We start from the raw sequence: 25,874 nt of genomic DNA on the forward strand, positions 1-25,874 counted from the left end.
CTCCACACAAATACTTTCAGAAAGGACTTCCTGACACTTAAATCTATACTCGATGTTAACAAATTTCACTTCTTCAGAAATTCTTCCGTGCCATAGCCAGTCTACATTTTATATCCTCTCTACTTTGACCATCATCATTTATTTTGCTCCTCAAATAGCAAAATTCATTTACTACTTTGTGTGTCTCATTTCCTAATCTAATTCCTTCAGCATTGCATGACTTAATTTGACTACATTCCACTATCCTCATTTTGCTTTTTTTCTTGTTTGTCTTACATTCTCTTTTCAAGGTACTGTCCATTCCATTCAGCTGCTCATCCAATTTCTTTGCTGTCTCTGACAGAATTACAATGTCATCGTCAAACCTCAAAGTATTTATTTCTTCTCCATGGATTTCGACTCCCACTCCAACTTTTTCTTATATTTCCTTTACTGCTTGCTCAATATACTGATTGAATAACATCAGGGATAGGCTACAATCCTGTCTCACTCCCTTCTCAGCCAGTGCTTCCCTTTTGTACCCCTTGACTCTTATAACTGCCACCTGGTTTCTGTACAAATTGTAAATAGCCTTTTGCTCCCTGTATTTTATCCCTGCCACCTTCAGAATTTGAAAGAGAGTATCCAGTCAACACTATCAAAATCTTTCACTATGTCTACAAATGCTATAAACATAGGTTTGCCTTTCCTTAACCTACCTTCTGAGATAAGTCAAAGGGTCAGTATTGCCTCCTGTGTTCCTACATTTCTACAGAATCCAAACTGACCTTTCCCGAGTTCAGTTTCTATCAGTTTTTCCATTTGTCTGTAAAGAATTCACATTAGTATTTTGCAACCGTGACTTATTAAACTGATAGTTCGGTAATTTTCACACCTGTCAACCTGATTTCTTTGAGATTGGAATTATTATATTCTTGTTGAAGTCTGAGGGTATTTCATCATTCTCATACATCTTGATTGAGGTCTGAGGGTATTTCATCATTCTCATACATATCGTTCACCAGATGGTAGAGTTTCATCATGGCTGGCTCTCCCGAGGCTATCAGTAGCTCTAATGGAATGTTGTCTACTCCCGGGGCCACGTTTCGACTTAGGTCTTTCAGTGCTCTGTCAAATTCTTCATGCAGTATCATACCCCCCATTTCATCTTCATCTACATCCTCTTCAATTTCCATAATATTGCCTTCAAGTACATTGCCCTTGTATAGACCCCCTATATACTCTTTCCACCTTTCTGCTTTCCCTTCTTTGCTTAGGACTGGTTTTCCATCAGAGCTCTTGATATTCATACAGGTGGTTCTCTTTTCTCCAAAGGTCTTTTTGAACTCTCCTGAAGGCAGTATCTGTCTTACCCCTAGTGATATATGTCTCTACATCCTTGCATTTGTGCTCTAGCCATCCCTGCTTAGCCATTTTGGAGTTCCTATCGATCTCACTTTGAGATGTTTGTATTCCTTTTTGCCTGCTTCATTTACTGCATTTTTATGTTTTCCCCTTTCATCAATTTAATTCAATATGTCTTCTGTTACCCAAGGATTTCTACTAGCCACTGTCTTTTTACCTACTTGATCCTCTGCTGCCTTCACTATTTCATCTCTCAAAGCTATCCATTCTTCTTCTACTATATTTCTTTCCCCTGTTCTTGTCAAGTGTTCCCTAATGTTCCCTATGAAACGCTCTACAACCTCTGGTTCTTTCAGTTTATCCAGGTCCCACCTCCTTAAATTCCCACCTTCTTGCAGTTTCTTCAGTTTTAATCTAGAATTCCTAACCAATAAATTATGGTCAGTGTCCACATCTGCCCCTGGAAATGTCTTACAATTCAAAACATGGTTTCTAAATCTCTGTCTTACCATTATGTAATCTATCTGAAACCTTCCAGTGTCTCCAGGTCTCTTCCATGTATACAACCTTCTTTCATGATTCGTAAACCAAGTGTTAGCTATGATTAAGTTATACTCTGTGAAAAATTCTACCATGCACTCCCTATTTCATCCCTTAGCCTCAGTCCATATTCACCTACTACTTTTCCTTCTCTTCCATTTCCTATTATCGGATTCCAGTCCCCCATGATTATTAAATTTTTGTCTCCCTTAACTATCTGAATAATTTCTTTTATCGCATATACATTTCTTCAATCTCTTGATCATCTGCAGTGGGCTTCATGTCTATCTTGGCTACAATAATGTGTTCACTATGCTGTTCATAGTAGCTTATCCACATTCCTATTATTTTTATTCATTATTAAACCAACTCCTGCTTTACCACTATTTGATTTTGTATTTATAACCCTGTATTTAACTGAGCGGAAGTCTTGTTCCTCCTGCCACTGAACTTCAATAAATGCCACTATATCTAACTGTAAACTATCCATTGCCCTTTTTAAATTTTCTAGCCTACCTGCCCAACTAAGGGATCTGCATTCCATGCTCCAATCTGTGGAAAGCCAGTTTTCTTTCTCCTGATAACGACATCCTCCTGAGTAGTCCCCACCCGGAAATCCAAATGGGGGACTATTTTACCTCTGGAATATTTTACCCAAGAGGATGCCATCATCATTTAACCTTACTGGGTTTGAGCACCAGAATGATGGTGCTCTCCCACCATTGCAATGGAAAGACGCCATCACACCACATCCGGTTGAAGATGACAAGGATATAACGCTTGTAGTCAAATGAGAGTTGTTAAATCATCTGGCTGTGGATCTAATCAGGCCCAGCAGCAGTGTTGGGGCAATGTGCAAGGGCACTGACGAGCTCCTGCTCTGTAAATGTGGCGTTATAGGGTTCACTGTGGCGTGTAGTGAATGAGAGGACTTTCCGTTCCAGCTGCCGTTTGAAAGTGCAAAAGGCTGGGGGATAATTCTCCGACGCAGAGGCTTGAGCAAAGTACTCATCAAAGTGCTTGGCAATCTCGTTTGTGTCAGTGCATAACACGCCATTTATGGTAACACCAGGAACACCTGTTGGGGTCTGGTACCCGAAAAGACGTTTGATCTTTGCCCAGACTTGGGAAGGTGACATATGGCACTCAGTGGTCGAGACATATCTCTCCCAACTCTCCTGCTTCCGTCGTTTGGTAAGTTTGCAAACGCGGGCATGGAGCTGTTTAAAGGCTATCAGGTGCTCCAGGGAAGGATGTGGCTTATGCCAGCTGTAGAGCTCGCCGACGCTCCTTAATTGCTCCAGCGACTTCCGGCAACCACCAAGGGACTGCCTTACGCCGAAGCACCTTAAAGAGCGAGGGATCGTGTTTTCTGCCACAGAAACAATTGTTGTAGTCATCTGCTCAACCATCACATCGATCTTACCGTGTGGGGGAGATTCAATGGTGACAGCAGAAGTGAAGGTTTCCCAGTCCACCTCGTTTAAATCCCATCGGGGCAGGCGTCCGTGGGCCTGACGCCGGGGCAGTGACAGGAAGATGGGGAAATGGTCACTGCCACACAGGTCGTCCTGTGCTCTCCAGTGGATAGATGGGAGACGTCCTGGGCTGCAAGTTGATAAATCAACGGCCGAGTAACTACCATGAGCCACACTGAAACGTGTGGTGGCCACAGTATTTAAGAGGCAGAGGTTGAACTGAGACAGTAAAGTTTCGACATCTCTGCCTCAGCCAGTAAGCACAAGTGGTTTTGGGCGTTAAAATCTCCCAAAAGTAGAAAAGGTTTAGGGAGCTGATTAATAAGTGCAGCTAATACATTCAGGGGTACTGCACCATCTGGAGGAAGATATACATTGCAGACAGTTATTTCCTGCGTCATCCTTATTCTGACAGCCACAGCTTCAAGAGGGGTTTGAATGGGCACAGTGTCACTACAGACTGAGTTTAGGACATAAACGCAAACTCCACCTGACACTCGATTATAGTCGCTACGGTTCCTGTAATATCTCTCATAACCACGGAGTGCAGGGGTTAGCATTGCCGGGAACCAGGTTTCCTGGAGGGTGATGCAGATAGTAGGTGTAAAGCTTAACAGTTGCTGTAGCTCAGCCAGGTCGTAGAAAAAACCACCGCAATTCCACTGGAGGATGACGTCATCGTGAGACTGGGAAGGCATGGAACATTCATTGAGGCAGTTTACACCTCAGAGTCATCTGCTGCCACCGACGTTTTGCCTGAGCAGTCTATATCCATTGTGTCTGAGGGTCTGGCGAGATCTAGGTCCTCAGCGGACGCCAGAATCTCCACCCCATCCTCAGATGCAGAGCTTGTAGGTAGCGGTGGTGTTGGTGCTACCGCAATTTCCTTGGTCTTAGGCGTCTTCTTTTTGGATTTCTCTCGCTGCTCCTTGGGTTTCCCTGGCTGGGAGGACTTCACTGGCTCAGTCTCTGAGACTGAGGATGAGCGTGAGCCCTACGACCAGCTGCTTTTGGGCTCTTCAGCCACTGGTGGATGTCATCTTTCCCACAAGCACAAACCTGGGAAGGGAGTGACCCAAGGGATCCCTTCCTAGCGAGAGAAGCTGAAGAAGACTTATGCTTCTCCAGCTTAGAAGTGGGGATGGACGTCCCCGATGGTTGGGGGGTGTTGCTCCTGATGTAAGTGGTGCGGGAGCAACAAGGAGGGAAATACCCCCCACCATCAAGGGGCCAGGTGTAGCCTTCCGGTTCTGAGAGGTGATGGGGGTTGGCGAAGCTCATGGTGTCAGAACTGTTGTAGCAGCGGCTTAAGACTATGTCAAACGTACAGGGTGCAGGCGTTCAAATTTTCTCTTAGCCTCAGTGTACGTAAGTCAGTCCAGGGTCTTGTACTCCATGATTTTCCTTTCTTTCTCGGGAATCCTGCAGTCTGGCAAGCAAGGCGAATGGTGCTCTCTGCAGTTGACATAGATGGGAGGCGGGGCACATGGAGTACTGGGATATGATGGGCGTCCACAATCTCGACATGTGACGCTGGAAGTACAGTGGGAAGACATATGGCCGAACTTCCAGGACTTAAAGCACTGCATTGGGGAGGGATATAGGGCTTTACATCACAGTGATAGACCATCACCTTGACTTCCCGAGCAACGTATCACCCTCTAAGGCCAAGATGAATGGACCAGTGGCAACCTGATTATCCCTCGGACCCTGGTGGACACGCCGGACAAAATGTACACCTCGCCATTCTAAATTGGCGCGCAGCTCATCGTCAGACTGCAAAAGAAAGTCCCTGTGAAATATGATACCCCGGACTATATTTAAGCTCTTATGGGGCGTGATGGTTACAGAAAAATCCCCCAGCTTGTCACAAGCGAGTAACGTCTGTGACTGGGCAGAGGATGCTATTTTGATCAAAACTGTCCCAGATCTCATTTTGGACAAGCCCTCTGCCTCCCCAAACTTGTCCTCTAAATGAACAACAAAAAACTGAGGCTTCGTCGTCATGAAAGGTTCCCCATCAGCTCTTGAACATACAAGGTACCAGGCTGAAAAAGATCCGCTGCCATCCTTAGCCTGATGTTCCTCCCATGGTGTGGCCAGGAAGGGGAATGTTTTGGGGTCGTACATCTGTGCACTGAACTGAGATGGTGAACACTTAGAGACTGCAAGTGTTTCACCACCAGCAAGAGATGATGGACTATGCTTCATCTGCCCTGATGCCACCCACTCTGACCAGGGGCCCTCCCCACGGGTGCCACCCAGCCGCAGCAAATGCCACCTGGCAGGTTGGCCATTGCCAGGAGTCCCGATGCCCAAGGGGGATGGGCATCTACCCCTTGGCATATGTGGGGAGTTAATAGCGCAGGCATCAGCAGAGCGATCCCTGTGTGGTCAGGGGGCGACAACCAACAGGGTACATGGCGAGCCCACCACAATGGACTGGCTACTGTGCTGGATATCAGGTGCAAAGAAGTCTATGGTAATCGTCGATGCAGAAAGTGACACTGCATAGGTCATGGTGGAAAATGCACCCAGGAAGGTGTTCTCGCCCAAGAGATGGAGAATGAGCAGGACTGAAATACAACGACGGGAAAGTGGGCTAAAGATCTCAATGCACGATGGAGACAATGCACCATGCCCAATTGGCTCGCTCTTCGGAAAAATTTTGAAGAAAAGAGGTCAAATCCTACAGGGGACCATCACATAAAGGCCGAAACGTCTGAAACTCCTTTTAGTCGCCTCTTATGACAGGCAGGAATACCTCGGGCCCCCAGACCCACCGTGGACGTGAAGTGTGGCAAGAAGCCGTTCTTTAGGAGAAATTGATTCCCTCATCCTAGTACTTTGTTTTTGAATAATATTGGAAACTTGTGCAAGTAGGTCTTCAAAAGACTGCTTATTGATTCGCAAACAGTTTTTTGTAATCTTGCAGCTCGTTGACAGCTAGTTGTGACAATTAAGACATATGATCGAATTTAATTCGCTCTAATAGCCAGTTCTAAGCCCACACACAGATAAAGCCGATTCAGAATCCATTTGACGCTGTACCAATAAGCTCGATCTGAAGCTCGACAGTGTATGGAACACTCCCAACATGTTGGGTTCGCTGTTGGGTTGGGTATCAGGTACAGGTTGGCCAACGTGTTCGACTGTCGATCGGAGGCTTAAAAGGGGGGACACATTCACACTTTTAGACTGTGTCAGAATAGTCGAACGTTTTGGTCGTACTTTTGCATTACTATGTGCAAGATCGCCTTTTATTTTATGATGATGATGATGATGATGATGATGATTGGTTTGTGGGGCACTCAACTGCATGGTTATCAGCGCCCGTACAAATTCCCAATTTTTGCCAAGTCCAATCTCGCCACTTTCATGAATGGTGATGAAATGATGAGGACAACACGGACACCCAGTCATCTCGAGGTATGTGAAAATCCCTGACCCCGCCGGGAATCGAACGCGGGACCCTGTATGTTCGGGAAGCGAGAACGCGAACGCGAGACCACGAGCTGCGGACTTTATTTTTCGCTGCACCATGAAAGTTACCTACTACAGACTATGTTCATCCAAAAAAGGCAGATCGCATTGTTATTTTTTTGTGGGTCAAAATTTTGTTCAAGACGGGGAATACTTTGAGCGTGTAAACACTGAACCCACTACAGTTATGTACTCAGTTTAAATCTATATAAGACGTAGGAGACTCAATCTTTGGGGGAGTAGACGTGGAGTACCAATGGATAAAATTCAGTGTTGTACAAGACATATATGTGCTGACCAATGTTTTGAGGGATAGGAAGGAATCGCCGTATTAGAAAGTTGCCACGACAGCGAAGATAGCTTTGCCACAAATTAGAGAGACGGCAAAAGCTTGTTGACAAAGAAATTGAACTTTAAAATTAAGTGAAAAGATAACGGCTTTCAGAAGAATTTACAACTATGGAAAAGAAAAATAATGAACCTGATCAATGATTGTTCACTTCTTGCAACAGTGTCTAATTACCAATCAAGTTGGCCGCGCGGGATTAGACGAGCGGTCAAAGGCGCTGCAGTCATGGACTGTGCGGATGGTCCTGGCGGAGGTTCGAGTCCTCCCTCGGGCATGTGTGTGTGTGTGTGTGTGTGTGTGTGTGTGTGTGTGTGTGTGTGTGTGTGTGTGTTTGTCCTTAGGATAATTTAGGTTAAGCATTGTGTAAGCTTAGGGACTGATGACCTTAGCAGTTGAGTCCCATAAGATTTCCAACACATTTGAACATTTTTTGAACCAATCAAGTTGATTTGTTTTGCAATACAAAATCTGTCTTTGCAGATCACATATCACCCCTTATCAAACGGTTCGAAAAATTCTTTCAAACAAATAATATCGACAAATTCGCTTGGATTCAAATCTCATTTATTGACAAAAATATATTTCTTTAGAGAAAGAAAATCGTATTGAACTGTTTTGCGTCAGTAAATTGCCAAACTTTGACACCATGGAACTTCACGATTTTTTGACATCTGTGAAAGGTAAATAGCTGCAGCTCAAAGGCAGTGATAGACCTCAACGAAAACTAATTAAATTTGCAATTACTATTTTTGAAAAGCTAGGCTTTCCGCAGTCGCTGTAGTAAAGTGTAAATATCGTCCGAAAATCGATGTAAAACAGGAAATGAGGATAGCTGTATTCCGAGATTTGAAAAGATGTGAACAACAAGAACGTGTGTCCCATTGACAGTATCAGTGACAAAACCGTTTAATATTTTGTTTGTGAATTCAAAATGTGTGTTTAATTTATTATCATATATTTAAACGAACCTAGCCGCATCATCGTCGTATTTCAACTGCGTTAGACAAACCAGTGTCCGAGTTAAAATGCCGAGGAAAAAATATCACATATAAATGGTGCTGGGAACCAAAAAAGTGTGTTAACCACTGGGTTAGGCGGATATCATGTGTTAGTGAGGACACTTCCAGGCGCAAGTGTGACCTATAATTATTCTAGAGGAACTAGTTAAATACTTCCAACGTTCAATGACATAACCGGGCTAGATCAGTTGAAATCTAAAGCAAGCAACATTATCACTTTCTTAAAGAAAGTGGAGAGCCGTCTAAAGCAATCTGCAAAATGTCTACATGCATCCTAGTGACAAGACCCGCATTTGACGATATCCATGAGCAGAGGCAGATGCAGAAGCACGGGTGTATTTAGGCTTAGGCAGGTTAGGCGGCTACCCGGGGTGGAGGATTTTGTGGCGGCTTACAAAGCTGTGTTCACACTGATTGCACCGCGCTGCGCAATATCAAGGGATGAGGTTCAGCGTGGCCGGCGAGGACGTCCTACAAACACTCTGTTCCATGCTGTGCAGTTCTGCATTCCTCTGCGCCGTTCAGCGCTGCCAACCTCTTCATCTCAGAGTAGCACTTGCACCGTACGTCCTCAATTATTTATTGAACTATTATTAACTTCATTCAGTGTCGTGCCTTCTCTTGTGATATAGCCTTCGTTAGGAAGACAAATCTCACTGTTCACAACTGAGCCTTGTGATGGGAGACACCGCTAACACTGTCATAGGAGTATCTATTGCCGACACCCAACGACACCCCTTCAAATTCAAAGGAAATACCGCCAGTTATTCTAACAGACGGCTGCTTGGCTGGCAGTAAAGTTCAATTTGAAACTGTAAACAGTACAGCTGCTTAGTGTCTAGACAATGATTTTTTATTCACTATTAGTGTCCCTCTTCTTGGCGCGGTGTACTGTAGGTCTCTAGAAGAGCGTAGCGTTCCAAAAGATTGGAAAAGGGCACAGGTCATCGCAGTTTTCAAGAAGGGACGTCGAACAGATGTGCAGAACTATAGACCTATGTCTCTAACGTCGATCAGTTGTATAATCTTGGAACACGTATTATGTTCGAGTATAATGACTTCTCTGGAGACTAGAAATCTACTCTGTACGAATCGGCATGGGTTTTGAAAAAGACGAAAGTGTGAAACCCAGCTCGCGCTATTCGTCCACGAAACTCAGAGGGCCATAGACACGGGTTCCCAGGTAGATGCCGTGTTTCTTGACTTCCGCAAGGCGTTTGATACAGTTTCCCACAGCCGTTTAATGAACAAGGTAAAAGCATATGGACTATCAGACCAATTGTGTGATTGGACTGAAGAGTTCCTAGATAACAGAACGCAGCATGTCATTCTCAATGGAGAGAAGTCTTCCGAAGTAAGAGTGATTTAAGGTGTGCCACAGAGGAGTGTCGTAGGACCGTTGCTATTCACAATATATACACTCCTGGAAATTGAAATAAGAACACCATGAATTCCTTGTCCCAGGAAGGGGAATCTTTATTGACACATTCCTGGGGTCAGATACATCACATGATCACACTGACAGAACCACAGGCACATAGACACAGGCAACAGAGCATGCACAATGTCGGCACTAGTACAGTGTATATCCACCTTTCGCAGCAATGCAGGCTGCTATTCTCCCATAGAGACGATCGTAGAGATGCTGGATGTAGTCCTGTGGAACGGCTTGCCATGCCATTTCCACCTGGCGCCTCAGTTGGACCAGCGTTCGTGCTGGACGTGCAGACCGCGTGAGACGACGCTTCATCCAGTCCCAAACATGCTCAATGGGGGACAGATCCGGAGATCTTGCTGGCCAGGGTAGTTGACTTACACCTTCTAGAGCACGTTGGGTGGCACGGGATACATGCGGACGTGCATTGTCCTGTTGGAACAGCAAGTTCCCTTGCCAGTCTAGGAATGGTAGAACGATGGGTTCGATGACGGTTTGGATGTACCGTGCACTATTCAGTGTCCCCTCGACGATCACCAGTGGTGTACGGCCAGTGTAGGAGATCGCTCCCCACACCATGATGCCGGGTGTTGGCCCTGTGTGCCTCGGTCGTATGCAGTCCTGATTGTGGCGCTCACCTGCACGGCGCCAAACACGCATACGACCATCATTGGCACCAAGGCAGAAGCGACTCTCATCGCTGAAGACGACACGTCTCCATTTGCCCCTCCATTCACGCCTGTCGCGACACCACTGGAGGCGGGCTGCACGATGTTGGGGCGTGAGCGGAAGACGGCCTAACGGTGTGCGGGACCGTAGCCCAGCTTCATGGAGACGGTTGCGAATGGTCCTCGCCGATACTCCAGGAGCAACAGTGTCCCTAATTTGCTGGGAAGTGGCGGTGCGGTCCCCTACGGCACTGCGTAGGATCCTACGGTCTTGGCGTGCATCCGTGCGTCGCTGCGGTCCGGTCCCAGGTCGACGGGCACGTGCACCTTCCGCCGACCACTGGCGACAACATCGATGTACTGTGGAGACCTCACGCCCCACGTGTTGAGCAATTCGGCGGTACGTCCACCCGGCCTCCCGCATGCCCACTATACGCCCTCGCTCAAAGTCCGTCAACTGCACATACGGTTCACGTCCACGCTGTCGCGGCATGCTACCAGTGTTAAAGACTGCGATGGAGCTCCGTATGCCACGGCAAACTGGCTGACACTGACGGCGGCGGTGCACAAATGCTGCGCAGTTAGCGCAATTCGACGGCCAACACCGCGGTTCCTGGTGTGTCCGCTGTGCCGTGCGTGTGATCATTGCTTGTACAGCCCTCTCGCAGTGTCCGGAGCAAGTATGGTGGGTCTGACACACCGGTGTCAATGTGTTCTTTTTTCCATTTCCAGGAGTGTATATAAATGACCTTATGGATAACATCGAAAGTACACTGAGGCTTTTTGCGGATATTGCTGTAGTATATCGAAAGATTGTAACAATGGGAAATTGTACTGAAATGCAGGAGGACCTGCAACGAACTGACGCATGGTGCAGGGAATGGCAATTGAATCTCAATGTAGACAAGTGCAAAGTGATATGAATACATAGAAAGAAAGATACTATATCATTTAGCTACAATATAGCAGGTCAGCAACTGGAAGCAGTTAATTCCATAAATTATCTGGGAGCAGGCATTAGGAGTGATTTAAAATGGAATGACCATATAAAATTAATCGTCGGTAAAGCACGTGCCAGACTGAGATTCACTGGAAGAATCCTAAGAAAATGCAGTCCGAAACCAAAGGAAGTAGGTTACAGTACACTTGTTCGCCCACTGCTTGAATACTGCTTACCGGTGTGGGATCCGTACCAGATAGGGTTGATAGAAGAGATAGAGAAGATCCAACGGAGAGCAGCGCGCTTCGTTACAGGATCATTTAGTAATCGCGAAAGCGTTACGGAGATGACAGATAAGCTCCAGTGGAAGAAACTGCAAGAGAGACGCTCAGTAGCTCGGTACGGGCTTTTGTTTAAGTTTCGAGAACATAAAAATGGTTCAAATGGCTCTGAGCACTATGGGACTTAACTTCTAAGGTCATCAGTCCCCTAGAGAACTACTTAAAAAAAATGGTTCAAATGGCTCTGAGCACTATGGGACTCAACTGCTGAGGTTATTAGTCCCCTAGAACTTAGAACTAGTTAAACCTAACTAACCTAAGGACATCACAAACATCCATGCCCGTGGCAGGATTCGAACCTGCGACCGTAGCGGTCTTGCGGTTCCAGACTGCAGCGCCTTTAACCGCACGGCCACTTCGGCCGGCAGAACTACTTAAACCTAACTAACCTAAGGACATCACACACGTCCATGCCCGAGGCAGGATTCGAACCTGCGACCTTAGCGGTCGCGCGGTTCCAGACTGTAGCGCCTAGAACCGCTCGGCCACCCTGGTCGGCTTTCGAGAACATACCTTCACCGAGGAGTCAAGCAGTATATTGCTCCCTCCTACGCATATCTCGCGAAGAGACCATGAAGATAAAATCAGAGACATTATAGCCCACACAGAGGCATACCGACAACCTTTCTTTCCATGAACAATACGAGACAGGAAATGAAGGGAGAACCGATAGAGGTACTCAAGGTACCATCCGCCACACACCGCCAGGTGGCTTGCGGAGTTTGGATGTAGATGTAGAATTAAAATGAGTGAGAGTAGAACAAGATTAAGTAATTCTCAGTACCGGAAACTTGCAAAAGATAAGGCAATAAAGAAAGATGAAACTGTGAAAAGATTGCAAAAAACGATGTGCTATTTCAAAATGATACACAGCCAGCTAGTTCTAACTGGAGTTGGAAAAAGAGTGCAAAAATCAAACAAGCCAGCTGCAGTCCGATACACGAACGATGACGGTTCGCGCACGTCGAGGCACGGACAGAAAAACTGATTTTCGTCCAAAGTGCTGGGCGAATTCATTCGTCTGTTCGGAAGGGGAGGCCGACAGTGTGTGCCGCCTTTCGGCCGGTCGCCGGGGACGGAATTGAGACGCACTGCCTGCATGCAATCTTTCTCAAGCGGAAACCATTCGTTAAAAAAAAAATTGATTTACTTGTAGCTTTATATGTCAGGCTGATTATGATGTGCCCATCATTTCGTTAATGGTCATAGTTATTATGATACTTACGTGGAAGTAAGACTCTACGGGAAATTCGAAAGAGGTTGCAATGAAAAATAGGGATCGCTATGATTTTGCGTTTGGGGCATATTGCATAACATGTTGCTACATATGAAATTTACCTAACATATTGAATTTTCCTTTAGCAATAATGCCATTCTGGAAAGCCAGAGTGAAATATCCACAACAATCCTCATATTTCATAAACGGTTTGAGATATCAAAATGAGATTTTGGCAAATGATAGCACTGGGAGAGTATTTTGCCGTATGGTTTTATGCAAAACTTCATAATCTACTGCGTTATTCCACAAACTACAGATTTTTCGATAAAAGACTAATTTTTAAGGGCCATTGGTAGCCAGTGAAACGAGAAATGCTATGGGTTTTGGAACAGCGTAAGTGAGGACATTACACGTTTATTTTGTACCAAAAATGTAATTTTTCATAAGATATTGAGCTTACTTTTTCTCAGTTCCTCACTGTTCCAGAATTCTCTCGCAACTGTGTCTACATAACATTGCAGTGAGGTGGGGCAGTGTAAACTCCTCTGTGTTCTGGCAAAACATGCAAATTTTAATATGTCAGCAAGAGAAATGTGTAGGTTTTACTCAAACTTATCTGAAAGTTACAAGTGGTTAATAAGCCAGGCCAAAATAAATCGCTGCATTTTCGGCGAAATTCTTTTTTCATACTAACCACAGTAAAGGTGACAAATCTTTTTGAATGGTCACCATGCAAGTGTGGCCATTAGAGATGGGCAAACTCGTTCATCGTTGGGAACTATTTCACTGGTGATCGCTCTTTTTTGTGTACCGTTCATTTTTACTCGTTCACCGTTCATTTGTGCTTGTTATATGGTTCTTGTGAAAAATTAGTAGCACAGGTGACTGAAGATGGAAGGCGCCAAGAGAGGGCACTTGCCTCCCCCGTGGAGTACAGAGCTTTTATTCATAACAGAATTCTCGCACACTTGTAATTTTCGTAATTCTGCAAAACCTCTCGTTTAGCCAACTGTAGCATTATGTGGCTGATCGTAGTGAAATAACATAAGGTGGCGCACGAAAAACCGGCCCCGAGTACAGACTGCTCGCCAGTTACACACGATTTGTTGACTGCTACGACCAGGATAGATAAACATGTAATAATTAGGCAGTGAAGAAATAACAAAAAAGTTAATTCAAACAACAACTTCGAAACAATAAATGATGATTGGTGGGCGACAGTGAGCAGTCTAGTACTCGGGGCCGATTTTTCGTGCGCCACCCTGTGGTACCGAAATAATATTGTAGAAGTTATCATATTCTCTTTACAAAATGTGACACCAGACACTCGGCCGGCCGGGGTGGCCGAGCGGTTCTGGGCGCTACAGTCTGCAACAGCGCGACCGCTACGGTCGCAGGTTCGAATCCTGCCTCGGTCATGGATGTGTGTGATGTCCTTAAGTTAGTTAGGTTTAAGTAGCTCTAAGTTCTAGGGGATTGATGATCTTAGAAGTTAAGTCCCATAGTGCTCAGGGCCATTTGAACCATTTTTGAACCAGACACACGATTATGGAGCGCGGGCTTCATTCGGTTGTACGTCGGTCTGCCGTCCATAACAGAGAACATGTCCTTTTACTTTGGATAAAAATAGACAGAAAATAGCCACTCTTGTGTGCCGTGCCAACTTCCTTTGCATGTGTAATAGCAAAATATCTTGCCTTCTTAAATATTTCTATTGCTATTTATCGAAATAGTGAAGTAAGCTGATTCGCCGTTTTGTTACCCGAAAAAATGTATGTATCACCTACCACGTAATTTTTATGTAATTTACGTAGTTATAAAATACATTTTAATTACCGGTCATGGACGCTGAATAGAATACGAAAAGAACCAGAAGTTCAGAGTTCAGAAAAGGTTTGAAACTGATCTAGAATGAGCGTGCGCAGCGAACGAAACGAACAACTCGATACCGAACTAACTATGAGCAGTCGGCAGTGGAACTGCGACTAGTGGCCGCGCGAAGAAGGACGAGTCCGGGCGAGCGAGGCCGAGGCCGAGACCGAGATAGACGGGAACGGGACTTAGCCTGGAATGAGACCGGCCGACGTGCCGCTGCATGAACGAGACTGACCGTTTCCCGTTCCTGGGAACTATAAGTAGAAATCCGCGACCGAAGTAAGCTATGAAAGACCGTTCCTTAGAATTCGTTTCTCGCTCGTTCCGTTCATCTTGGTGAACCGTTCCTTCAGATTCGTTAGTTCTCGAACGACCCATCTTTAGTGGGCATGGACAGGCCCCGCTTAATATTTACAAAAAAATGTGAGCGTAGGCTTCAGTTTAGAACGACACTTCCCTTCCAGTACTCGGCATGTCCCTTACAGCGACCGACCGCAACCCCACCTACAGCTCTCCCCATGCATGCCCTTCCATCTGCGCATCTACTTGCCACAAGTGGTTTGCACGGACTCGACGCGCAATCACGTGCTTTGCGCTTGAAGAAAGATTATATCCGGCAAATTATATCTCTCGTTTGCTTATGCAGAGTTTCTCGCTTACCACCACCATCAGCGATGCAACCCGCAACAATTGGAATAAACATTCACTGAACAACTTGCTACGATAACGTTTAATGCTCGCATTAGCTACGGGATTCACAACAGAGCGCTGAGAACACTCCTGGGCAGTGGACGCTCACTGACTGTCGGAGAATGCGTGATACAGGTGTGCAGAACAAACCAACTCGACCGCCATCGTTCGTGACTTCCAACTGTGGTTGAAGCTCGAGTCTAGAAACATCTGAGTGTAATAACGATGTGAACGGCTTCGAAAACAGTGCACCATATGGTTTGTCCGAATCAAGCGTTTCAGATATTAAAAAGAATAACAATGGCGCGGAAACAATCGTTTCGGTGAACCCAAATGAAGCATAGAAAGCGAATGATAATAGCGATTCAGTTTCTGACGATCCTGCGATCTGAATAGTAAATGAATTCCTTTGCGATCACTTCGCTAAACAAGGTCATGTGGCACAGAATTTGGATTGTGATTTCAGTAACGTACGCAGGCAGTATACTGACTTTCTGAGGTACTTAAATAAACGTTTGCTTTTATGAACCACAAGGAATATTTTGTGTCCCGTGTTTATTATTTAATGGAACATCACAGTTTCCAAAACCTAATGAGGTATTTAATGACTGGAAAAATGGCCAGTCCCGATTAACTGCCCATGAAAATTCAACTGAAATAGGAAATATGTGTTAACTTTAAAAGCTAGAGGACAAATCACAGGAAGAATGGAAAAGACACTAACATCTCAGCTTGAGACAGAAGTAAAATATTGGAGGGACGTTATAACACGAGCTGTTGGTGTGGTCAAGAACTTTTCCACACAAGGCCTATCTTTCAAGGGGCACAACTAGGCGTTTGGGTCAACACACAGCGGAAATTCCGAGATGGCGCTAAAGCTAATGACAGAATTGGACCCTTTTCTAGCTAAACACATAGAACTTCAAAGATGCAAAGGAAAAGGGTACATCCCATATCTTTCTTTTCAAACATGTGAAAAGTTTACATCAATTCTGTCAAAAAGGGTGGTGAAGTATATTGTAGATGAAGTGAAGGAAACTACATACGTATTTTCTCCACCATATTAAGACTCCGTCCCCAATGTTACACATGCGAATCAGCTATCTTATGAAAGGTATTTATCAAAAGATGTATTTCCTGTTGACGGAGTCATCTGTTTGTCCCAAAGTCGGGGCACAAATCACAAGAATTAACTGATTCACTAATAATTTTATTAAGTAACTATGATTCGGATATTCACTTATGCAGGGGTCAGTCATACGACGATGCAAGCAATATGGCTGGTGCTTATTCTGGCCACCAAGCTAGAATTAAACAAATCCACTCTCTTGCTGTGTATTTTCCGTGTGCTGCTCACGCTCTTTATGATGAAACTCTAAAGGCTTCACTATGATGCGACGCGACTGGAATGCTGACCAGTCTGCAGAGTCTGGAAACTGCGATAGCAACTTTTTGGTCAGTGTTATATAAGAGATTTAATGTTACAAATAAACTGTTGCAAAGTGCTGATACTGATATTGGGGCTGTAATGAAGTTGTACGATTCTTTACTTGAAGATGTTCGAGAGATGTGTTCTATGTACGACACATGTAAAAACGCTGCGTCGACTACAGTAAGATAAATATCTACAAAACAACCACAAAAAGGGGAAAGTCAAGAAAACTTGAAGTGGACGAAACAGTTGAGTTTGTTGCTACTTTCAGAAGAAAGTTGTTATAGACAGACTGATATCAGAATTAGAGAAAAGTAAAAAATCGCTGGAAGAGTTTTATGGTAATTTTGAGTTCCTGATTAATTTTTCTTGACGAGACCACAGTGAACTATTGAACTGTGCTAGAGAACTGCAACTGCTCCACAAAGACGACTCTGAAGAATTTTTGAGTGGTCAGATTACTTGCTTGCAAGCAAACTGAAGAGCAACAAAGTACACCCACGTTCAGAAAAAAAACAGAACATCTTGAATGACTAGATATAGAATGTTCATGTTGACACACGTACATTAGTATGTTCTGCAGAAATGATTAGCATTAAACCATGTCGGCCCGCAGGCGCAAAGTCAACATCGATATCGCGGCGCAACACCACCTACCGTAAAACATGCCTGCCTGAGGCATCACAGTGACTGCATTCGCACTAGATATACAGCATAAACTCTAGGCTTTATGGTGTGGGGTGCTATTGGGTACAACTACAAATCACAGATGGTAAATGACCAGGGAACTGTGACCAGTGTGACCTACGAGAATGACAGCCTGCTACCCGTAGCCATATCCTTTCTGCACAGCACCCCAGATGCCATTTTTCAGCAGGACAATGCACGACCTCGTGCCTTCTTGGTGTCACAGGATGTCAGCCTTTTACCCTAGCCCGTCAGATCACCAGACGTGTCGCCAATCTAAAATGTGTGGGATATGGTCAAACGACGGGTGCAGTGCTGTGACCCAATGCCAATCACCACAGATGAAGTCCGCCTCCGTTGCGTAGCGATAGCGTTACCGCCTACCACGCAGGGGGCCAGGGTTCGATTCCCGGCAGGGGACTGTGTGTTGTGTGTCTTTCATCAAGGACTTGCAATACGGCGGCCGAACTCCCCCGAATGGGGCCTCCCGGCCAACAATGCCATACGAACATTTCATTTTACCACAGATGAACTCTGGAACTAGGTGAACGCAGCATGGATAGCTATAACAGAGGACAAGCGTCGATGCCATCGCTTATGGAATATGTAATCAGGGCCCATGGCGGACACTGTGCCTACTAGACAACAGGACGCACGCTGAACCGAGTTGCCTGAAAAGCTAATCATTTCTGCGGAACACACTAATGTACATGCCCTCCCGAATGTGAACGTCCTATCTGTAGTCGTTCAAGGTGTTCTGTTTTTTTTTCTGAACATGAGTGTAATAACCTCCTCCTAAGTACTTTGTGTAGAGTTTTGTGTGAAAACAACGTTCAAGAACTGTTTCCTAATTTGGAGATTGCATTGCAAATATTTTTGTCAGTCGCTGCAAAGACGCTCTTTCTCACCCCTCGAAAGAGACAATAATTATTTACCGTCATCCATGACGCAGGACAGAGTCAAAGTGTTGCCGTCCTTTCCATAAATTCTGACATAACAGCAACTAGACTATGAAGATGTGATCGACGAATTTCCTACAAAGAAAGCACCGCTTAAAAGCCTTGCCTGACTTGAGTGTCGTGAGTCCAACACGCATGCCATCATCATCATCATTATCATCATCAACATCATCATCATCGTCATAAGCAGCAGCAGCAGTAGCACCAGGAGTCGTAGCAGTCATTTACGTACAGATTTAAGTTTCCTGGTGTTACATTTATGTCGAAATGAGAAGCAGAAGCATTTTTCTCTGCCTTGGTGCAGCAAATTACTAAATTCACTTCTTGGCAGGAGGATTATCATAAGGGCAAGCTAATCATTTTATTATCCATCACAGCCAATAAGTATTGTGTCAATGTTGTCTAAATGTACGTGGAAATATTATAAAAAGTCATTATAAGAAAATGGTGCATATAAATAACATATGCATACATTGAGGTGACAAAACCTATGAGTAAGCGATAAACACGGCGGTAGTATCCCGTACACAACATATACACTACTGGAATTGCTACACCACGAAGATGACGTGCTACGGACGTGAAATTTAACAGTCAGGAAGAAGATGCTGTGATATGCATATGGTTAGCTTTTCAGAGCATTTATACAAGGTTGGCGCCGGTGGCGACACCTACAACGTGCTGACATGAGGAATGTTTCCAACCGATTTCTCATACACAAACAGCAGTTGATCGGCGTTGCCTGGTGAAACGTTGTTGTGATGCCTCGTACAAGGAGAAGAAATGTGTACCATCACGTTTCCGACTTTGATAAAGGTCGGATTGTAGCGTATCGCGACACTGCTGCTCGCGTTGGTCGAGATCCAATGACTGTTAGCAGACTATGGAATCAGTGGGTTCAGGAGGGTAATGCGGAACGCCGTGCTGGATCCCAACGGCCTCGTATCACTAACAGTCGAAATGACAGGCATCTTATCCGCATGGCTGTAACCGATCGTGCAGCCACGTCTCGATTCCTGAGTCAACAGATGGGGACGTTTGCAAGACGACAACCATCTGCGCGAACAGTTCGACGACGTTTGCAGCAGCATGGACTATCTGCTCGAAGACCTGGCTGCGGTTACCCTTGACGCCGCATCACACACACGAGCGCCTGCGATGGTGGACTCAACGACGAACCTGGGTGCACGAATGGCAAAACGTCATTTTTTCGGATGAATCCAGGTTCTGTTTACAGGATCACGATGGTCGCATCCGTGTTTGGCGACATCACGGTGAACGCACATTGGAAGCGTGTATTCGTCATCGCCATACTGGCTTATCACCCGGCGTGATGGTATGGGGTGTCATTGGTTACACGTCTCGGTCACCTCTTGTTGGCATTGACGGCACTTCGAACAGTGGACGGGTTCTGTACGGGCCTTTCTGGATACAGAAAATGTTAGATTGCTGCCCTGGCCAGCACATTCTCCAGATCTGTCACCATTTGAAAACGTCTGGTCAATGGTGGCCGAGCAACTGGCTCGTCACAATACGCCAGTCACTACTCTTGATGAACTGTGGTATCATGTTGAAGCTGCATGGGCCGTTATTAGGGCCAGAGGTGGTTGTTCTGGGTACTGATTACTCAGGATCTATGCACCCAAATTGCGTGACAATGTAATCGCATGTCAGTTCTAGTGTAATATATTTGTCCAATGAATACCCGTTTATCATCTGCATTTCTTCTTGGTGTAGCAGTTTTAATGGCCAGTGGTGTGCATCTACGTCTACATCTACATCAATCAGATACTCCACAATCCACCGTAAGGCGTGTCGCGAAGGGTTCCCCGTACCACCACCACGCATTTCTTCTCCTGTTCCACTCTCAAACAAATGACTGAGTGTGTGTGCCTCCGTATGAGCCTTAATTTCTCGTATCTTACCTTCGTGCTCCTTACTCGCAATGTATGTTGAGCCAATAGAATCGTTCTGCAGTTAGATTCAAATGGCGGTTCTCTACAGTTTCTTAATAGTGTTCCTCGAAAAGGGCGGTGGCTCCCCTCAAGGGATTCGAATTTGAGTTCCCGAAGCACGTTCGTAACACTTGCGTGTCGTTCGAATTTACCGGTAAAAAATCTAGCAGCCCATCTCTGAATTGCTTCGATGTCTTCCTTGAACTCGACTTGGTACGGATCCCAAAAACACTCGAGCAATACTCAAGAATAGGTTGCACTAGTCCTGCATGCAGCCTCCTTTAGACACGAACTATCCTAGAATTCTCTCCATAAACCGATGTAGACCATTCGCCTTCCCTATCACAGTCCTCAAATACTCGTTCCATTTTAACTCGCTTTACAACGTTACTCCCAAATACTTAAACGACATGGCTGTGTCAAGCAGGACACTACTAATGCTGTATCCGAATATTACGGGTTTGTTTTTCCTACTCATCCGCGTTAACTTACATTTTTCTACGTTTAGAGCTAGCTGCCATTCATCACACTAACTAGAAACTTTGTCTAAGTCATCTTGTATCCTCCTGCACTCACTCAACTTCGACACCTTACCGTACACCACAGCATCATCAGCAAAAAAACCGCAGATTGCTGTCCACCCGGACCTATTACACATTCCTGATGATTCCCTTATCTCTAATGAACTCTCGCCGTCCAGGACAACGTACTGGGTTCGGTAACTTAAGAAGTCTCCGTGCCACTCACGTATCTAGGAATCTATTCCAAACGCTCATACCTTCATTTAACAGCCTCGAATGGGGAAATCTAGAGATGGGGAACTCTGGAAATCTAGAAATACGGAATCTGCCTGTCGCCCTTCATCCATAGTTCTCAACCGAGCGAGGTGGCGCAGTGGTTAGACACTGGACTCGCATTCTGGAGGACGACGGTTCAATCCCGCGTCCGGCCATCCTGATTTAGGTTTTCCGTGATTTCCCTAAATCGCTCCAGGCAAATGCCGGGATGGTTCCTTCGAAAGGGGACGGCCGGCTTCCTTCCCCGTCCTTCCCTAATCCGATGAGACCGATGACCTCGCTGTCTGGTCTCCTTCCCCAAACAACCCAACCCCATAGTTCTCAGTATATCATGTGAAAAATGTACAAGCTGACTTTTGCACGAGCGATGCTTTCTAAAACCATGCTGATTGGTGCACATAAGATTCTCTGTCTCAAGAAAATTTATTACATTAGAACTAGGAATGTGTTCATGGATTCTGGAGCAAACCGACGTTGGTGATACTGGTCTGTAAGTCTGCGGGTCCGTTCTTTTGCTCTTCTTATATACAGAAGCCACCCGCGCTTTTTTCCAGTCGATTGGGACTTTGCGCTAGGCGAGAGATTTGCGATAAATGCAATCCAAGTAACAGGACAATGCTGTAGAGTGTTCTTTGAAAAAACGAACTGAGATTCCATCCGGACCTGCCGACTTTCCTGTTTTCAACAATTTCAGTTGTTTCTGTACGTCAGGGATGCTTATTACTATTTCGTCCATACGGGAGTCTGTACGACGGTGAAACGACGGTATGCTTGTACAATTCTCCCGCGTGAACGATTTCTTGAATGTGAAATTTAAAACTTCGGCTTTCTTTTTACTATCTTCAACTACCACACCAGATGGGTCAACAAGTGACTGGATGGAAGCCTTAGGCCCACTTAGCGATTTTACATAGGATCAAATTTTTTTCCGGTTCTCTGCCAGATCTTTTGCTAACGTATGGATATGGCGGTGGTAGTAGTATGCTTGGCACACATTTTTTCACGGGCGCATGAATCTCTACTGAACTTTGCTTGTCGTCATTTAGCGTTCTCTTTTGAACCGAGACTGCAACAGCTTCTGCTTCCTCTCAATTTTCCGAATCTCATTATTAAACCATGGTTGGTCTTTACCGTCCTTGATCCACTTACTAGGCACATAATTCTCCAGACCGTGATTTACAATATGCTTAAACTTTGCCCATAATTTCTCTACGTCCATCTTACTGGAACTAACAACTGCTTACCTGTTTTTTCTAGCGGAAACACTCTCCTTGTTTTCTTAACTGACTTATTAAACTCCATAACCATTATTGCTATAATGACATCATGATCGCTAATTCTCGTTTCTGTATTGATGATGTCAACAAGGTCCGACCTATTTCTAGTTACAAGGTCCAAGATAGTTCCACTGCATGTGGGCTGTGTGACGGTACGTCACATAAATATTGACATTTTTATCGGTTGTAAACCGTAATTAAGTATTTTATGAACAAAATTAGTGTAAAAGATATAGTTAATGTTCTTGAAACAGCTGATATGCAGCGATAGCATCTTTATTTAAGGTCTATGAAAATAAAAAAGGATCGAATGAGACGCAATTGTATGGCCTAGGAGGAAGGACGTATTTTGTGGGACACACACTGTTTTGTTTCGCTATACGGAAGGCAGCCATTGAGCGGCTACACATATTTTATGTACGTTATTCGTATTTATTGCTAAAATAAACTTGTTATTATTATTGCAAAATGAATTTCTTTGTAATAGTTGTCACCTCAAATGCTCGCAGTGGCTAACTATTTTTAATAAGCACTTTTTCAGTAATTTGCCCTGCGGTAAGCTCATCTTCCGATGCAGCCTCTGGTCGGCCATTACGCGCCAAAGTACTAATTTATTTTTCAGTGTTAACAGGAACTGTAAATGCGAGAGATTTCGTTATAAGAACCTTTTTAAATTGCAACAGATAATTTAAGTTAAAGTTCATGTTTTTAAACTATACAGATTCCATGAGTTTAGTAAGTTTTATCTTGGCCTCTCCACCTCTCCACGGCAACAATCGAAATTCTCTCAAGCCTTGCGTTGCAGTCAATAAACAGAAATTAACAAAATCACACTCAATTCAGTTAACGGCAACTATATTTTAGTCATCACGTTCAAAATCTAAAGTTGGTACATGAATAACTGAGGCCCTTCAAGAACCCGTTTCATATTTACTTATGCACGTAAGCAGCGCCTTGTGAAGGCCCCATTAGAATCAATGTTCCGCCAGCGGTGGCTCAGTGCGGCGACTACTGTGGGAAACTTAGTTTGGGAGTGAGGGGGATGATGGATGGTAGGGTGGGAGAGTAACAGGTGTGAGCGAGTACACAGTTCGGTTAAGCGGTCGTTCGGTTGACCGACGTTCGGATAATAGACGCTCTACTGTACATGTGTGTGTGTATGTGTGTGTGTGTGTGTGTGTGTGTGTGTGTGTGTGTGTTGAGCAAGTCAGTAACACAGTGTTCTACATCTGGTCTTTATGCAAGCAGTTATGCGGTTGACATTGATTGATGGAAATGCTATAAACGTTCTCAATTGGGCAGATATCAGGCGATCTTCCTGGCCAAGGTAAGGTTTACCAAATTATGCAATAGATTACACAGAACATTCGAAGTTGCAGTATTCTGGTTTTGGTCCGAAGTTCATTATTAAATGATCCAGTAATATGCAATAACATCACTTACGACAGCCATATGACTGTTCATTCTAGTTAAACATATCTTATAAAGCAGTGCAGGGCTGAACTTCATTCCCCTAACTGGTGAATGCATAACCTAGCGGTGCCTACCAAAACAAACAGGAAGCCTAGTCATATCAACAGAGAACCAGGGTCTTTCGCTTGACAGCGCACTGCCTTAGAGATAATAATTCATAGGCACAACAGCGAAATTTTTTAAATAGGGAACTTGTTGAAATTATAGTTTAAGGGAATGGATTTTAACATTAAAACAACTGCAAAAAATTATCCTATTGATAGATTTGCACACTGGCCAAAAAATTAGTCAGCTCCGGGAGAAATCACACAAACCTTGACAATGCCCTCTGTTCAGCTATGAGGAGAGTCCACAAGTTTCTTCAGGTGTACCACTTCCAACTGGAGACACTCATTGATGATTAGACCCTGTAGAGCAACCTGACTGACAGGATGTTGATTACTGTGTTTCACCTTCCATTCCACGTACTTCCAAGACATTTTATATGGCGTTAGCATTGGAAGGTTTTGTGAACTACTCGAGGTGCTATATGGAGCCTAAGTGTTGAATCTAGAATGAATGCATGCAGCCCCTTGAGCAAAGCTGCTGTAATCTTGGAATCTGGAACTGTCCACAGCATGCTCCTCATGAAGATGCTGAAGAATGGGCAACACTTGTCGACTGAGAATGTTGAAATAAATATCCTGGTTCATGTTCTAGGTAACGTGAATAAGTGGGTCCAACCCGTGGCATGAAAAACACCTCCTAAGCCTCACAGACCTACCTCCGGTTTGAAATGCACCTTCTACACACTGCGGATTAAACGTCGTTTTGGACCATCTATGCGCTACACACCTTGCATTATTTTGAAATCGGCAAAATCGCGACTCATCACGCCATACTAAACTCCTCCAGTCTGATACTGTTACGGTTTTTTCTTGCTTGGCTGAATGAATACGTGTAGTACTATTATCAGCTGTGAGCAACGTTGTTTTGAGAGGTATCTGGCACCAGATGCCCACTGCTTGCAGTACCCTTCCCAACATTCGTTCTCAAACTGTTGAGATGGAACTTTATTCACTCACAGAAGGGACTCCTGTCGCGTTTGAAACTGATGTAATTGGAAAAACTTTACACCTCGTTTTTCTCCCCACTCCCATTACAGATGGGCGAACTGTAGACGGAGCAAGATTTGTAAGCTGCGTCCTGTTTGTATACTTGTTGAGGTTCCATGGATATTGAGAACATGACAAACATGCACACATTCGGTGATTTATTACAAAATTTCACATTGGTACACTTTACTACATTTTAGCACACACACAATCAATGTGGACGAAACGGAACTGAATACAACAGCATACATAAACAAAGGTGTAAAAACAGTTCAAGTTAATACACACATAGCTCTCCACATATCGACATCATTTAAATGAGATCGACTAGCTTAACAATACTGATTGCGAAAACCATTATGGTCCAGAAAAAGAGCAGGATAGTTGTATGGGTAGCTATATGACGAGAATCGATGCGCGTCGTGTAGCACAGAACAAAAGAATACTGGCCGTCTGGCTGGCCTAGATTCGTGCGAGAGGTATAGCCCAGATGAAACGTCGGTTGCGCTCCTCGCAGCCTCGGGGACGTTATCGGTACCGCAGCAGACGGAAATACTAAACACGTCTCCGGTTCCTGTCGGTTAGGATGTTTTTACGACCACTGTTCTTATTATGCGTTACATGGTTGGCTGCGAGTTCCTTGTAAACGCGCTTGGCAGTCCGCATTGATCACCACCACGCTGGGCAACTTCATTTACGGTGAGGTTATGGGCACACCCTAACGTTTGGGCTTTCTGTCACTGTGTCTCCACGTCAGCCCATCTTACTGCGATGATTCCATAAGAGTACACACTATTTGAGCACCACTGAGAGTCACAT

The 25,874-nt window shown here is 44.7% G+C and overlaps 1 protein-coding gene across 3 annotated transcripts in view; it reads right to left on the minus strand.

Moving 5' to 3' along the window:
* Nucleotides 1–25,874, minus strand: part of LOC126458474 (ovalbumin-related protein X-like) — a 113,536-nt gene that overhangs the window by 47,599 nt on the left and 40,063 nt on the right. The gene's annotated exons all lie outside the window — the stretch shown is intronic.

The sequence above is a fragment of the Schistocerca serialis genome, chromosome 2 (assembly GCF_023864345.2).
Source record: "Schistocerca serialis cubense isolate TAMUIC-IGC-003099 chromosome 2, iqSchSeri2.2, whole genome shotgun sequence".
Classification (NCBI taxonomy): domain Eukaryota; kingdom Metazoa; phylum Arthropoda; class Insecta; order Orthoptera; family Acrididae; genus Schistocerca; species Schistocerca serialis.